The 14,967-nt window shown below is 42.9% G+C and overlaps 1 long non-coding RNA gene across 1 annotated transcript in view; it reads right to left on the minus strand.

The window, feature by feature from the left end:
* LOC308322817 overlaps positions 1 to 14,967 on the minus strand; it is a 217,562-nt gene that overhangs the window by 17,762 nt on the left and 184,833 nt on the right. Inside the window, exon 4 of the long non-coding RNA XR_013964755.1 lies at positions 14,069 to 14,177. This is a non-coding gene — a long non-coding RNA (uncharacterized lncRNA). The remainder of the gene's footprint in view (positions 1 to 14,068; positions 14,178 to 14,967) is intronic.

Consider the following 14,967-nt stretch of genomic DNA (forward strand, 5'->3'; position numbering starts at 1 on the left):
TTTGGGTCCTTCATATTCAATTCATCGGAACATTTAATGACTACATTAGACTGACTGCATTAGAATGACTGCATGAGTACATTACAGTACTACGAAAAAACATCAATAAGGAGATAGGTGTGTTTCCTTGGCTCGAGGTTTAGTGTCCAGCACGTTGAATTGCCTTGTTGTTGCAGCTATTACACAGAAACGTATATTGTTTTATTGCCGACCTACATTACAAGCTCACAGCGTGGCGTAAGAATGGGCATTTCACACAATGTTTGCCTATTTATTTGTTTCTTACAGCCATCATACTGTACACCCAGAATCAGGAAGCTACATGGGGTTCATTCAGCAACATGTGTTCAGCCAGGTGGAGTGTGTGTGCGCGTGTGCGTGTGTTTGCGTGTGTTTGCGTGTGTGCATGTGTGCGTGTGTACGTGTGTGTGTGTGTGTGTTTTCCTTCACACATAACCGCACCCTAAGACTCTCTCACATCAGAACACATCCTCAGATCGAACAGAGACCTCTCAGGGCTCTCTCTCGCTCTCTAACTGCATGTTTCATGGCGCGTGCGCCACGCGGCGCTCGCTGATGTGCGCCGCATGCAGGCCGCGCATGGCTGCCGTGCGTACACGCTGTGGCGGCTTCATAAGACACACTAATGACTAATTGATTTCTTGGAGGCACGCACCTCACCCGGAAAGGTAAGGGGAGATGATATCGATCTTCACACCGTGCAGGCGTGCACGTGCTCGTGCTCGTGCCGGGAGGTAAACTACAGGATGAAGGTGAATCTATGATATTGTGGCTTTTTTGGGGTGGTGGGGGGGGAGCGTTTCGTTTCAAACGCTCTGTCGGCAGTGCGATCCAACAATGTGCCTCCCCATTTTTTATTTATATATTTGTCCATGTCTTCATTTACAGACATTTTTTCCCGCCATCTCGCTCTATTTTTCCTAGGGTCCCTCGTGGTTTTATAATTGCGGTCCCTTTTCACTGTGAAAAGGTGAAGATACCTTTAGATGTGTCCATCGAGGCATGTTATTCGTGCATGAACTCAAAGTGGGAACTGGAGATGCAACAGGGGAGGAGAATGCTCAATTGGTTGCTCACCATGTTGGGCAACATTACGAGCTGATCTACAAGCTTGCGTCAATTGCAAGTGCGAGTCAGGCTTGAGAGAGGACAGAGAGGTAGCCTCGGTGAGGCTTGAGAGAGGACAGAGAGGTAGCCTCGGTGAGGCTTGAGAGAGGACAGAGAGGTAGCCTCGGTGAGGCTTGAGAGAGGACAGAGAGGTAGCCTCGGTGAGCGGCAGGGCTGGGAAGTAACTAAGTACATTTACTGAAATACTATTTTGTATTGTCCATTTTTGTACACTTTTACTACTACTCCATTACCTCTCAAGAGGCATTATACTTTTATTCCACTACGACTACTTGAAATCCTATAGTTACTAGTTACTTTGTCGTATTATTACAAAACACACATTCAAACAACACTCCAGCCATATAGGCTTATGGCAATTTGAAAATAACTGATCTACAAGCTCTTTTTTTGGGGGGGAGGGTTATATGGTAACATGTTATGTTATACTTTTGGGAATATGGGATGAGTACTTTCACTTTTGGTATTTTAGTATTATGTTTGATGCATGCATTCATTGCTTTTGTACTTTTAAGTAAAGTAAGTAAAGTAAAGTAAATCATCAATACGGGAATGATACTTTTACTTAAAGATGGTTCACCCAAAAGCTTAAAAGCTCAATTACACACCTCCTGAAGCCTTGAATTGTTTTTGTTTTTGTCACATTCCTGAGGCAATACTTTGACGACTGGGGGATAGTTGCTAATGTCTAGGTCTAGGACAGTCAAGGACCCCCCCAATTGACACTTATTAGCCCGCGGACTCCCATTTCAAAAGATTTGCCATGCAGGGACCCCCATAAGAGATTTATTTTACGGCTCTAGCAGTGATTCTCAATCATTATCAACCAAGGACTTGCCCCAGTTTGACATGCAGGCTACGGACCCCCATTTAATTACATTCCTATCTCTGGGAAAAGTAAAATCAATGTTCATTTAATTCTGAGAGTGTACAAATGGAACCAAATGGACCCGGGGTCCATTTGGTTTAGAGTTAGAGACCCGTAAGGGTCCATTTGTTTCATATAGGGGATCTCCCGGAACTCCCTCAAGGACCCTTTCACTTTGAGAACCACTGGTCTAGGACACGGAAATGCCCCCTCCCCCCCCCACCCGCAATACAAACTGACCTTAATATTAGAGAAATTATATCATAAATTAATACTGAAACCAGATATAATCATTAAGGAAAGTTATGAATGCATGCTCTATGTGTACTATGTAAACTCTTCATTTCCATTTTTCAGCCATTCAGTTGGAAAATAGTTTGGGGACCCCCCAAAATAATTTGGCTAGGGGTCGCGACCCACGGATTGAGAACCCCTGGTCTAGGAGACTCAATTGAGTCTCTTACGAGTGACTCCGCTGGTCATCACACAATGTCACAGATGTCACAAAACAAAACAAAACAAAAAGCTCCATGAATTCAAGGAGTCATCTGAGGTGTGTAATTGGTAGATAATAAATTATAGTATTTTCTGGGGGTGAACTACTTGTTTAATAAGTAAAATAATAAGCATAAATAGTTCTTCCATCACCGAGTACGTTGGCAGCCTCAGCGAGGGTACGCTCGTGAGTCGTCGCTCAAACCAACCATGTTTTCAATAAATCACAGAAAGCAAACGCTTTGTGTTCCTAAATGGCTGCTCTCCTGTCCCGTTAGTGTCACAAGCAGGAGGCCTGCATGGTGCCTTTCTTCCTTCCTCTCTGTGGCTCACACGGGACAAGACGCATTCGACAAGACAGCCACCGCGAATAAAAGAAAGGTAAAGACTCTTACAGAAAACATGACAGAGAGGAGAGGAGGTGGGGGAGAGAGAGATACAGTATGGATGGAGAGATTAACTGCGGATGGGAGAGTGTAACAATGCCCCTCTGTTCCCAGTTGCATAATTCAGAAGCAGAGCTCATCCCCATGTCGTGTTCACTTCAGTTCCGCTTCCAGGCACCGATCTCCGGGACCCGAGATCTCTGGGATTGAGACAACATCACACAGACAGAGTGTGGTGGGGGAGGGTGGGGGGCTGGGGGGAGAGAGAGAGGTAAAAAGATGCTCTGTCCCCGTCTTGCTCTGGTCTTTTCGGAGCAAATCACAGTCGCATGTTTACGGTGCAGAAACCTTTTTTTTTCTTTTTACCCCCCCCCCCCCCCCCCCCCCCACGCACTTAGCATTTTAATGCGGACCCCCGGCCCCTGCATACTGAGTGCACATTAAAGAGTGCCGTTGGGGAGGGGGGTGGGGGAGTGGGCGGCCTATAGCTCACAAGTGGAAACTAGCCTATTGAAATTTTAACTCAGACAAAAGCCTTGAAAGTAAAGCTTTTTTCCCTTCTTTTCTTTTATTGGTGTGTGTCAGTGTGTGTGTGTGTGTGTGTGTGTGTGTGTGTGTGTGTGTGTGTGTGTGTGTGTGTGTGTGTGTGTGTGTGTGTGTGTGTGTGTGTGTGTGGTGACACTCTTACAGCTTGACGAGACAGAGGAGGAAGCAGGAGAGAGAGAGAGAGAGAGTGTTCTGTTCATGAATACTTCACCGTGAGGATGATGGGAAGTGAAGTGAGGACGGTTGCTAGAAGAGGGTGACGAATGCAGTGACGAGGACAGTTGAAGGACGCCATAAAACCTTGCACTGTTTCTCTACCTCAACTGTTACTGTACAGTGGCAGCTGCTGATAAATGCTACTGTGTATGAGCTTTTGCTTGTACCGTATGTGTACACACAGATCTATTTTGTTATCTCTCTTTTCCTGTTCTATTGTATTATTATATATGGAGCTGTATGTCTGAAGGAGGCTGAGCAACATGGCATTGCGTTTAGGGATAAGGGGTAAGGGAAATGCACAAGATCTCTCTCTCTCTATTAGCTATTATCTTCTGTGTCTGTTTGCAGGCATCGTGTATCCCTGCCCGTGGCACGTCCATGTACCTTCCAAAGCAGTGAGAAGTGTTGTGTTGCTGCAAAATAACGCAAAGACACATAACACACACAGCCGCCCACCCCTTCAACCCCTGCCTCTTCCATGCCAGCTGCCCTGTACAGAACGACACGAAACCACTTTGTCTTGCTTTGCCTATACAGCTCATTGCTTGACTTCACCATTTTGACTGTGACTCGAGATACTATTAGTGCCATTTACAATTCATGAGGATCATCATACATTTTTGATCGTCATTTGCTGTGCCGGTATAATGTCACGGCACTGGCTCTGTGCTCAGGCGACATGAATCTTTTAATTGTGCTGTGCGTCGAAGAGACAACGAAACCCAGCGGAAGAGAGTCGTGCCGTTCCTCCGCTTGGCAGAGCATCTTTCTCTATCGGCCTGTGGTGTTCAACACAAATGCTCTGTGATTTTGGACTAAAGTAAAGTATAGCAATACCAGTGTAAAAATACTTTGTTACAAACAAATGTCATGTATGAACACGAAAATATACTATACGTAGAAAATGTTTGATATAATACTATAGTCACCAAAACATTACAGATGTGCAGTAACATTAAAAGCGGTCCTGGGGTTATCACATGAATTGCCGTCAACAAATACAAATGGCCATATTTACACGTATTGAGCAAAAGTCAAACTGTGACTTGACTGATTCTATCTCCACTTCTGACAGATGCTTTTTCAGGCCAGTTTAGAAATACATCCGTTAAATGAATACATGATGTCAGACAAACCTCGCTTCAGCAGGCTTTCCACCGCGGAGGAAAGTAGGCTAAGTAGTTAGATAGACAGCTATCCTTCTGAGCATCTTAAAGTAAGCTTCTCATTATGCAGAATGATCCGTTTCATATTATTGGACAATAATTAATAATCATTAAGTCCTATTTTAAAATAGATTTGTGTAGCCTGTCTAAAACTTTGAGGAAAAGGAACAATTTCCTTTTTGGGGGAAATAGTGAAAATAGCCTGAAGTGGGGTATTAAATAAAATAAATTAAAAAGTATGCTGCTCGAGAGCGACAATACAGTATTTTTAAGTGGTTACATATTTATGTTTTATTTTCTTGCTCACCGGACGCCGGGCTGGCGTGGCACAGCATCGCGACTGGCATGCGGTGACACATGCCATGTCTTCTCCGACTCATCACCAAACCCCCCTCGGCAGTGGCGGCAAGGGGATCCAAAGTGACACTGATGTGTGCAGCGGCCCCCAGCGGGACACAGATTGCGGCTGACACTATCAACGCTTTGCCTGGGAGGGGTGACTCTCGGCGGGGCAGGGCGGAGTGGGGAGCACCTCGTATACGTACGCGGGGGGAATGTCACAGGGGACACAGTCGCACCGCAACACACCTCCCCCAGTGAAGGTTGACGTTAAATATGCTTATGTTATATTTTTTGTCGGCGAGGTGTACAGTATGTGCTTCAGTCTATAAAAGGAGTACACTTAAATTTGACTTCAATTGGCATCTAAATATACAGTACAAAATATGCAGTGCCAAAGTATTTTATAAACTTGCGCACGCACACACATCTGCTGTTCATTATTTATCGTTATTATTATTTTTCCATCCAGTCTTTGCGGTCGAAGGGGGAGTACTATTCACTTGAATAGTACTGAATACTAAGACACGTTGATTACCTCTGGGACGCATGAAACAATCCACCTTTTTTACATTAGATTTGAAAAGAAAACAAATTTCTGGAGGCAGGAGTGATGGGGCTTAAGGTGAGACAGCGGTGATGGGGGGAGCTTCAGCCATGTGTTCGGCCCCGGGCAGTTAGTGAGTGTGTGTGTGTGTGTGTGTGTGTGTGTGTGTGTGTGTGTGTGTGTGTGATCACATGTGGGATCACACATGATTTAACCCTGCATACACCAGGGGAAAATCATGGAGGGAGTGAAGGAATTTGTGGCCTCAGGCTGTGCGTGCGTGCATGCATGCTTGTATTTTTTATACAAAAATACAACTATAGTAGAATGTAAGACATAGACATAAGTTTCCTGCACTTCACAAACCCATATTTGTTTGGTGAAACAAATATGGGTTTGGGATACCGTATAGATTTACAATTAACAAGTTGAGTTAGGTATCCTCATTTTGTGCGCCAGTGTCGTGGACCATTAAAAGGCAGATCTACAAGAAAAAGTTGCAAAAGAAAAGCTAGAAAACATTCAAATCATTTGTCAATTTGTCATCCAACATGTTGATGGAAGTTCAGTATGCCTACGAGAGAGTATGTTTGCTTGCGTGCACGCGTTCGTGCATGTGTGATGTTCCGCTACCTTTATGAGGACCGTGCAAGGAAATTGAAGTCTTACCAGGGATTGGAAATGGCTGTCAAGCATTGGATATAGGAGATATCATAGTTTCATGTCAATGGCAGGCAATGTGTAAATATACATAGTTAGATAGATTATTGATAATGATTAGTTATATTGTATGATCATACTCTACCATATTGTACTTGTTATAGGCCTATTATATTTACATACTCTACCTTGCAGATGTGCGCCTTTAGTTATATTGTATTCTCTAGGACATGTTATGGAATGGTAAACCTAACTGCTTCCAGCCCCGATTTAAACAACCAGGGGGTCAAGGTCAGAAACGTGGGTTTACTTGACGTGAGGTTAACAGGTCAAGCTCTGGCATAATATAGATGTGTGGGTTAAGGGTTAGGGGGGATTTTGTTTTCATGTAGTTCCTCACAGGTATAGTAGGATGTGCGCACAACGCACGTGCGCGTGGGTGTGTGTGTGTGTGTGCGTGTTTTTGTGTGTGTGTGGGGGGAGGGTCGCGTCTACGGGTCATATTGCATTCACGTTTAAGTGGCGTGTCACTTTGTTATTGCGTACACTTGTTTAATGGTGTGTGACAGCCCATATGTTCCTATTAAGCTCTGTCTGCAGGATTTGCGGATCGCTTCAGGTGGGGTGAATCGATGTGGCGCCGGAATCAAGCACACAGACTTCCAATTTACCCCAAATGATGAACCACAATGGTAACACTAAACATAACTGAAATTGCAGATCTGCACATTTGCACACAACTTGCCACGTAAAGGTTCCTTGCGTGTTTTATTTAAGCTTAAATGGACCGATTAAGACTGCAAATGCCATTAACGCCAGCAATGCCAGTTCTAAAACTGTTTCATATGGTAATTCAAAATTATGGCATTTATTTTCCTTTTATTTAATACATTTCTATCTCACTTTTATTTTACACCCGGTGCTAATTGCCAGTAATATTTAATGTTTGTCTTGTCTAGACAAACATTAAAACACCATTGACAATGTTTGTTTTGTCTGTCATTGAGCAAAACGGCATGATGTTACTGTATGTTATGATATAAAGATGAGCGCCCCTCACTTCACACGGGTGTCTCATAGTCATAGGAGGGCTGTGGTCAGTTCAGAAACCTGACCACCAGTGACATCATTGATGGGGAATCCAACTGATGGAAACTACAGGCTTTCAATTCCTGACAAGTTGCAATGCGAAAATGGAAGTCATCGTTCTCACGATAACAAAAATCTATTTTATTAAAAACTAACTCTGCTAACGATGATGCCACTGGTTTTTGAACTGCCCACAGCCATCCTATGAGACACAGATCGAGTAGGTTGTGTTTTTCAATCCACACACACACACACACACACACACACACACACACACACACACACACACACACACACACACACACACACACACACACACACACACACACACACACACACACACACACACACACACACACACACACACACACACACAAAAAAAAAGTTCCAACCACACTAAGATTTGGAGACCCCGTTTTGTAACTCTGAGGACCCCCTAGCGGTCCCGGACCCGATGTTGAAGACCCCTGCTCTAATAAATTCTGATCCTTCTCAGATAGTAAGTATAGTGTGTGACTTATGTCTAATATGGTGGCATGCTAATCATTTTGGGATTAATGCGCCTATAACCGACCATTACAGTATATGGACTCTAGTGGAGGCGTAATCCACTTCTTTATTATCATTAGCAATTCTTCAGTGCAACTAAAACGACCCAATTCGTCTTATTAAATTCAAAGCACTTGGAAAGCTGTGGGATTGCGTCTAATTAAGTATTAATGAGTTTTGAAGGCCCCGGCAGTAAGGTAGGCTACAGCACACTGCAACCAATCTGCTACTAATAGAACGGGTCAGTTTTGCTCTCTCTGTGCAGAGTGTGTGTGAGTGTGTGCGAGAGAGTGTGTGCACGCGAGTGAGTGAGTGAGTGAGTGAGTGTGCGTGCGTGTAAGATCCCCCTGCCCCCCTCAATCATTCAGTTTTATGCATGCTTCATGTCCAAATAAATACAGGCATTTCCTTTTGGGAGATGTATTTTGTCTGATACATGTTTGATATATGGTTGATCATACAGTACATGTTAAGAAAGAATAAAAATAAAAATATAATTAACCCCTGGCGTCCTTATTTTGGGAAATATTGGTCAAAATGAGTTACTAATTATCACATTCAGGTTGAGAACCACTGGTATAAAGGCTTTAAGTGGCTTTAAGTATGCAAATATGAGAAATATGGAGATTCAAGATCTCTTCCCACGCGGACGAATTAGAACCCTGCCAGACGTCACGATTCTGCAAAACTAAATTCATATCAGAGCTATATGCGTGCAGGAAGGTGGAAGGATGGAGAGATAGTTTAAATAGGAGACAATTCTCCCTGACAGGAGGAGTGTTGTCGGTGCAACGCTGACGCCGATAGCACAGAGATGTATTGTTTACTGTGGTATCCTGAAAGCCGTGTTGTGCCAAGGTCTGGGGGGCCAAACCGCCGAAAGACAGAGAGGGCAGAGTGAAAAACAACCCACCAAAACCCACATGGAAAAGATGTGAAAAGACAGATGGAGGTAGAGAGCAGAGGCGAGGGAGGGGCTGGCAGAGAAGGAGAGTGCAAGACAAGAACGCCGAAGCCTTGTTTTCATTCCCTCCCCATAACCCTCTCTCCGCCGGGTGTAAAGGTTATGTTGGAAAACACACGGAGGGAGAGGTAGAGAGAGAGAGAGAGAGAGAGAGAGAGAGAGTGAGAGAGAGAGCGAGAGCAAGGCACAATCGCCTGGGTTTGCTCCATTAGGGATCGGGAGGGCAGGCATCGCCTGGAGAGAATGGCTGAGTACCATCATCCCCCCCCCCCCCAAATGTAGCGTAGGGCGCCCATGGCGCCCCCCGTGGCCCCCCACACACCGTCTAGCGCTGGAACGTGTTTGTGGGAAACAGCGGGGGAGGTCAGAGTGCAAAGAGGTTGAAACAGGAGGATGCGATAACAAAACAAGATGGCTATGAAAAGCACACATCGAATGCTTGAAGAACAAGCTTGAAAGAAAATCCCTCATTTGTCTGTGAGACAATTGGATCAATTGGATATTAACAAACGCATCCACTGTGTACAAATGTGTCAATGACACATCGCAATACAAATCTGTGTTAGCGAAGGTGGAGATCTCAAACATTAAGCGTATGATGCCAGCATGTTTGGAAACGCTTTAGTTAATAACTCAATATTTCCTTATTGTAGGTTGAAAATGCAGTCAGGTAGTCAGCCAGTCAGGCCTGTACTGATGTCCAGCGGACATTGAACTCTGGCGTGAATAGGAAGCGGCTGAAGAAATGAAATCACATACATTTCAAACACCACAGACCCTGACACTGTATGCAGGCCCATCAACACCACAGCCTGTTAAGGAACCATGCAGAATACACAGCCCACATCAACACATCTACTATATGGCCCCTCTGTTTCAGCTCCAGACAAATGGTCTCCTGCAGCTCAGTTACAGAGCAGATGTCAACAGGCAGGGCCAGGCAAGCCCAACCCTTCTGTACATGATTCATTAAACACACTTTTTCACACTGAACGCAGTGACAGCAGCACTGCACTCACCTGTAGAAAATGCAGTATATTCTATGATGCCTATACATAAAATTAACTCCCATCCAAGCAGCGACACTAATGGAAGAAACAATAACACAAAGTGCTTCACAGGTCTGGCATGATGCTAGGAAGCTGCATCTAACAGCCAGCACAGCTAAACGAGTCCCCAAAAGACACACCACAGATCCAAATAAAATTCGAAATGAGCATTTGTACCCAACATTCACTGGTAATGCAGCAACAAAACATGGCAAAAATAACGAGGCCATAATGCAATATTGAACTTCTGGAGAGCATGAGGGCAAGTCGTGGAGAGAAGAGGCCTGGTTGTTCACCCTGATCATCCTTGGTTGGGAGCCATGCAGCCCAGATGGGACTCTTGATGCTACAAGGCTCCTTGAAATCAAGTGCCCTTTCAAGAGTTCCACATCTCTCTCAGACTTCCTCAGCCGGCCAAATGGTGACATCAAGCCCTTGGATGATGGACAGTATGAAATGCGCACAAATGAAAAGATGGGTACTACCTCCAGATTGGTAAAATAAATTTGATTTGCATTATTATTATTACAAGTAACAACATTATGTTATGTCATACATAATGACAATATATACTATACCAATGTGTTTTCAGTTGGCCATGATGTGCCTAGGCCTATACAGTGCTGCCAGCTGGTTGTCTGGACACCAACTGAGCACATCGAGGTCCCATTTAATAAAGAATACACAGATGGACATGGACATCAACAAGTGTGCCCAAGTTGGCTGATGATTTTGCAGACAAAAATATACATATCTCTGCCAAAAATATCTTCACCTCTTAAAGTGAAGAGAAATACACAAACCTGCAGTACACAAAGTCTTTCATCAATGTTTGTTCGTATAAATACCTGGTTTACCTCAGTTTCTAATTCATAGGCATTTCTTCAGGTCTGTCCAAACAGAAATACATAAAATAAAAATAAAATAGAATGTAATAGAAATGTATGTCTATTTGCTTGAAATAAGCTCTCCACTTAGATTACAAGTGCTGCACAAATGTTTAGTATTTGGTCAATTTTAGGGGCCAAATTAATGGGCACAATGTGAAAACCTTAAGACGCCTTATTGCTCGTTCCACATGAATGCGGACATTAGCAATGCGTCGTGTGCGTGTGAGCTGCTCATTTGTCAACTGGGATTTATTTTGTGTAAATGGTGGTAAGACCAAGCGTACTTTACACTCATCTAGCAAGTCTTGAATTATTGTGAAGCCACGGTCTGCCATCACCTCATCTCCAGCACGCAAATAATTTAAAAAGCCTGAGTTTTCTGTAATGTATCTGTCACTACATTTCCCACCATAGGCATCTGAGCTGAACATAATTTCTCCAGATGGAGCAGTTGCAAGTAGATATTTGACTGTATTACAGGCATACAGTGACTGTAAGATTCAGTTCTTGAGTCCAGATTTTTTGCTTTTTGCAAAACACTTTCTGTGCAGTCAATTACACAAATAGTGTTTGAAAAATGCCTCTGAAAAGCCTGTGGCATAGTACAGTCAGTGGCGTATGCTGGAATTCATTATAACCTTGGCCTGGGGAAATCTGCCTGGGCACACTGTGCACAATGTTGGCATTAATTAATTAATTAATACTAATTTTCTATTAATTAATACTAATTTTTGCCTTCAATTTCCTAAAAATATTAAGTCTTAGAAGTGACTTAGAGATTGACAGGTGCAATGTCAGGCTGCTACAAGACACTTCATCCCATCACATTCCCAAATGTAACTAAAATCACACCTTCAATGTTTGTGTTTACACAATGTTTGTGTTTACACAAACATTCAAAGCCAATGTCAATGGCATTCCATGTTTGTGTTTACACAATGTTTGTGTTTACACAAACATTCAAAGCCATTGTCAATGGCATTCCATGTTTGTGTTTACACAATGTTTGTGTTTACACAAACCCTCAGCTGGACATGGGAGCACTCCGAGTCCTCAACAACCATAAACCAACATGCACACTCTCCCAGGCAGCCTACTAGTATAAAACAACAACATGCACACTCTCCCAGGCAGCCTACTAGTACTGTATAAAACAACAACATGCACACTCTCCCAGGCAGCCAGCTACTAGTATAAAACAACAACATACACACTCTCCCCTGGGGCCTATTTCACGAATCTTGGATTAACTAATCCAGGATATAGGCCAAAGCCAGGCTTTTTAAATCCTGATCTTTACAGCCTGGTTTATTCCGTTCCACTAAAGCCAAGCGAGGCTCAGAATTGGCGGATTTGGCGAGCCGGGATCAGCAAGCCTGGCTTAATAGACAGTCTGGCTTGTTGTCTCTAGACCCCTTCTGTGGATCAAAGATTTACTGATCCTTCTTCTTCATGGGGTATTAAGGCAGTTTGCATCCTTAATAGTTGCATTACAGCCCCCTTCTGTATATCTCATTGTCTTTACTAATCTATTCAAGACCAACTGATACAAGGACTTAAGCTTCTAAAATAAATACTGCTGCTGTAATTAAAGAGAGAACATACTCTCAATAGTGGATAGACTGAATGATTAACTACCCCAAAAATATAGTTTACATTTTACCACTACTATTAACTTAAAACAGAATTCTTAATATTGTAAGCATAATGATATTGTCGCATTGTGATATTTGGCCATAACTCCCTCCTCTGAGGGAGCTACCTTTGGGGAAGGGGGTTGTTTTCCAGACAGGGGCCAGACTGGTGAGGGTCATAGGTTCATGGGTTCATTTAGCATGCCAAAGTTTGTGCTATTGCCATTGAGAATGCATTGGGCGTTTAAGTTACATAACTCCGAAACTACAAAACATTTCAAAGTAAAAAGTTCCAGCATGTGTTTCCACAGTAAGCTGAATTTTACAAAGTGTGAATGGAGTTTCTAGGTGAAAGTGATTTTTTGAAGTGCCACTATCTGCCTATAAATGTCTCAAATTTGAAAGCACTATATTTCTAAAACTATGAAACATTTCAAAGATTCCTTTTCAGGCACACATGTCCACCGTAGGATGAACCTAAATAGGTTTGAATGGGGTTTCTAGGTGTAAGTATGTAGGACTAGTAGTGGGTGAAACGTTACAATATGTTGTAAAACAATGAGTAATGGTAATATTTAGTGGTTTTCACTTTTACAAAGAATAATAATATAATATAATAATTATTCTTAACCGTGCACTTGCACGACAGCAAACCTATTCATGGGGAACATTCACCAAAAGCAGCTGATCTACAAGCTCACAAGCTGTCATGATGTTGTGCAGCCTATATATTTTGGTTATTTGATTTTATATAGTGCTTAAATTAGTCCTTTAATGCAGACCGATACAAATAAGGCAACATAAACCCATAATAATTGAATACATCATTGGTTTGTGATCAGTTTGACTGCTTAATGAACAGTAAAGACATCAGGATTAGGTTAAACCTGGCTGTTAGCCTGGTCCGGAGCAGGCTAAGTCCAAAGCATAAGTTCCCATGGTAACTTATGTAGCATCACTTTCATGAAACCGAATCAAGCCTCAACATATCCAGGTTAACTGGTTAAGTTAATCTGGCAAGATCAACCAGCTTTCATGAAACCGGTTAAGCACTGATCCAGGATATATTAAGCCAGGATATGTGTTAAAGCCCGGCTTAATCTCTAATCCAAGTTTCGTGAAATAGGCCCCAGGCAGCCAGCTACTAGTATAAAACAACATACACACTCTCCCAGGCAGCCTACTAGTATAAAACAACATACACACTCTCCCAGGCAGCCTACTAGTATAAAACAACATGCACACTCTCCCAGGCAGCCTACTAGTATAAACCAACATGCACACTCTCCCAGGCAGCCTACTAGTATAAAACAACATGCACACTCTCCCAGACAGACTACTAGTATTGAAGTAGTAGTGTTGAGTATTGAAGACTGCAGAGTGTAACAACAGCTAGTTTCTTTCAACTCACTTCCAAATTACAAATTAGCAAGATAGCACCCCATAGCATAGCAGCAGACAACATGGGCACAATCAATGGAAATTCATTCAGCAAAAATTACAATTCAATTATGTTACCTTTGATGTCTTCAATCATGTAGTAATCCATAATCAAGGGCGGACGCTGTTGTGGTGTTGCCCAGTAAAGCTGAAGTCCTCAGGATACAACTGGATACAACTCCTCATTCTAGAAACAAGCACATGATGACAGGCATCAGGCAGGCATGACCAATCAATCTATGCAAACTTTGGACAAACTAGGCAGTGCCAGTGGCTTTGGATCCAAATAGGAAAAGATGAATAATAATACCCCCCACTGCCATATTTTGCTAAATTGAATGCAGTGATTGCATTCACATTATGTTGCGTATGACGCTACTGTCATCTTATATATTATTTTTTTATTTTTTTAGTGGCTGGGCTGAGTTCAGAAATGATATGATTGACCCACGTAGTGCAATAAGGAAGATAGCTCACCAGTTGCACTCGTTCAAGTGTTCCCAAACTTTTCAGGCCACAACGCCCCCCAAAATAATCATATTTGAACTGCCCCCCCCCCCCCCCCTCAAAAAAATCACATTTGAACTGGACACCCTCAATAATAATCATATTTGAACTGGACACCCTCAATAATAATCATATTTGAACTGCCCCCCCCCCTCAAAAAAATCACATTTGAACTGGACACCCTCAATAATAATCATATTTGAACTGCCCCCCCCCCCCCCCCTCAATAATAATCATATTTGAACTGGACACCCTCAATAATAATCATATTTGAACTGCCCCCCCCCCCTCAAAAAAATCACATTTGAACTGGACACCCTCAATAATAATCATATTTGAACTGCCCCCCCCCCCCCCCCCCCCCCTCAATAATAATCATATTTGAACTGGACACCCTCAATAATAATCATATTCCACGTACCCTAACAAGCACTTGGAATTGTAGGCATTACATTTAGTTTGACTCCGCA

The sequence above is a fragment of the Protomyctophum bolini genome (assembly GCF_963924005.1).
Source record: "Protomyctophum bolini genome assembly, chromosome: 10".
In the NCBI taxonomy this organism is placed as follows: domain Eukaryota; kingdom Metazoa; phylum Chordata; class Actinopteri; order Myctophiformes; family Myctophidae; genus Protomyctophum; species Protomyctophum bolini.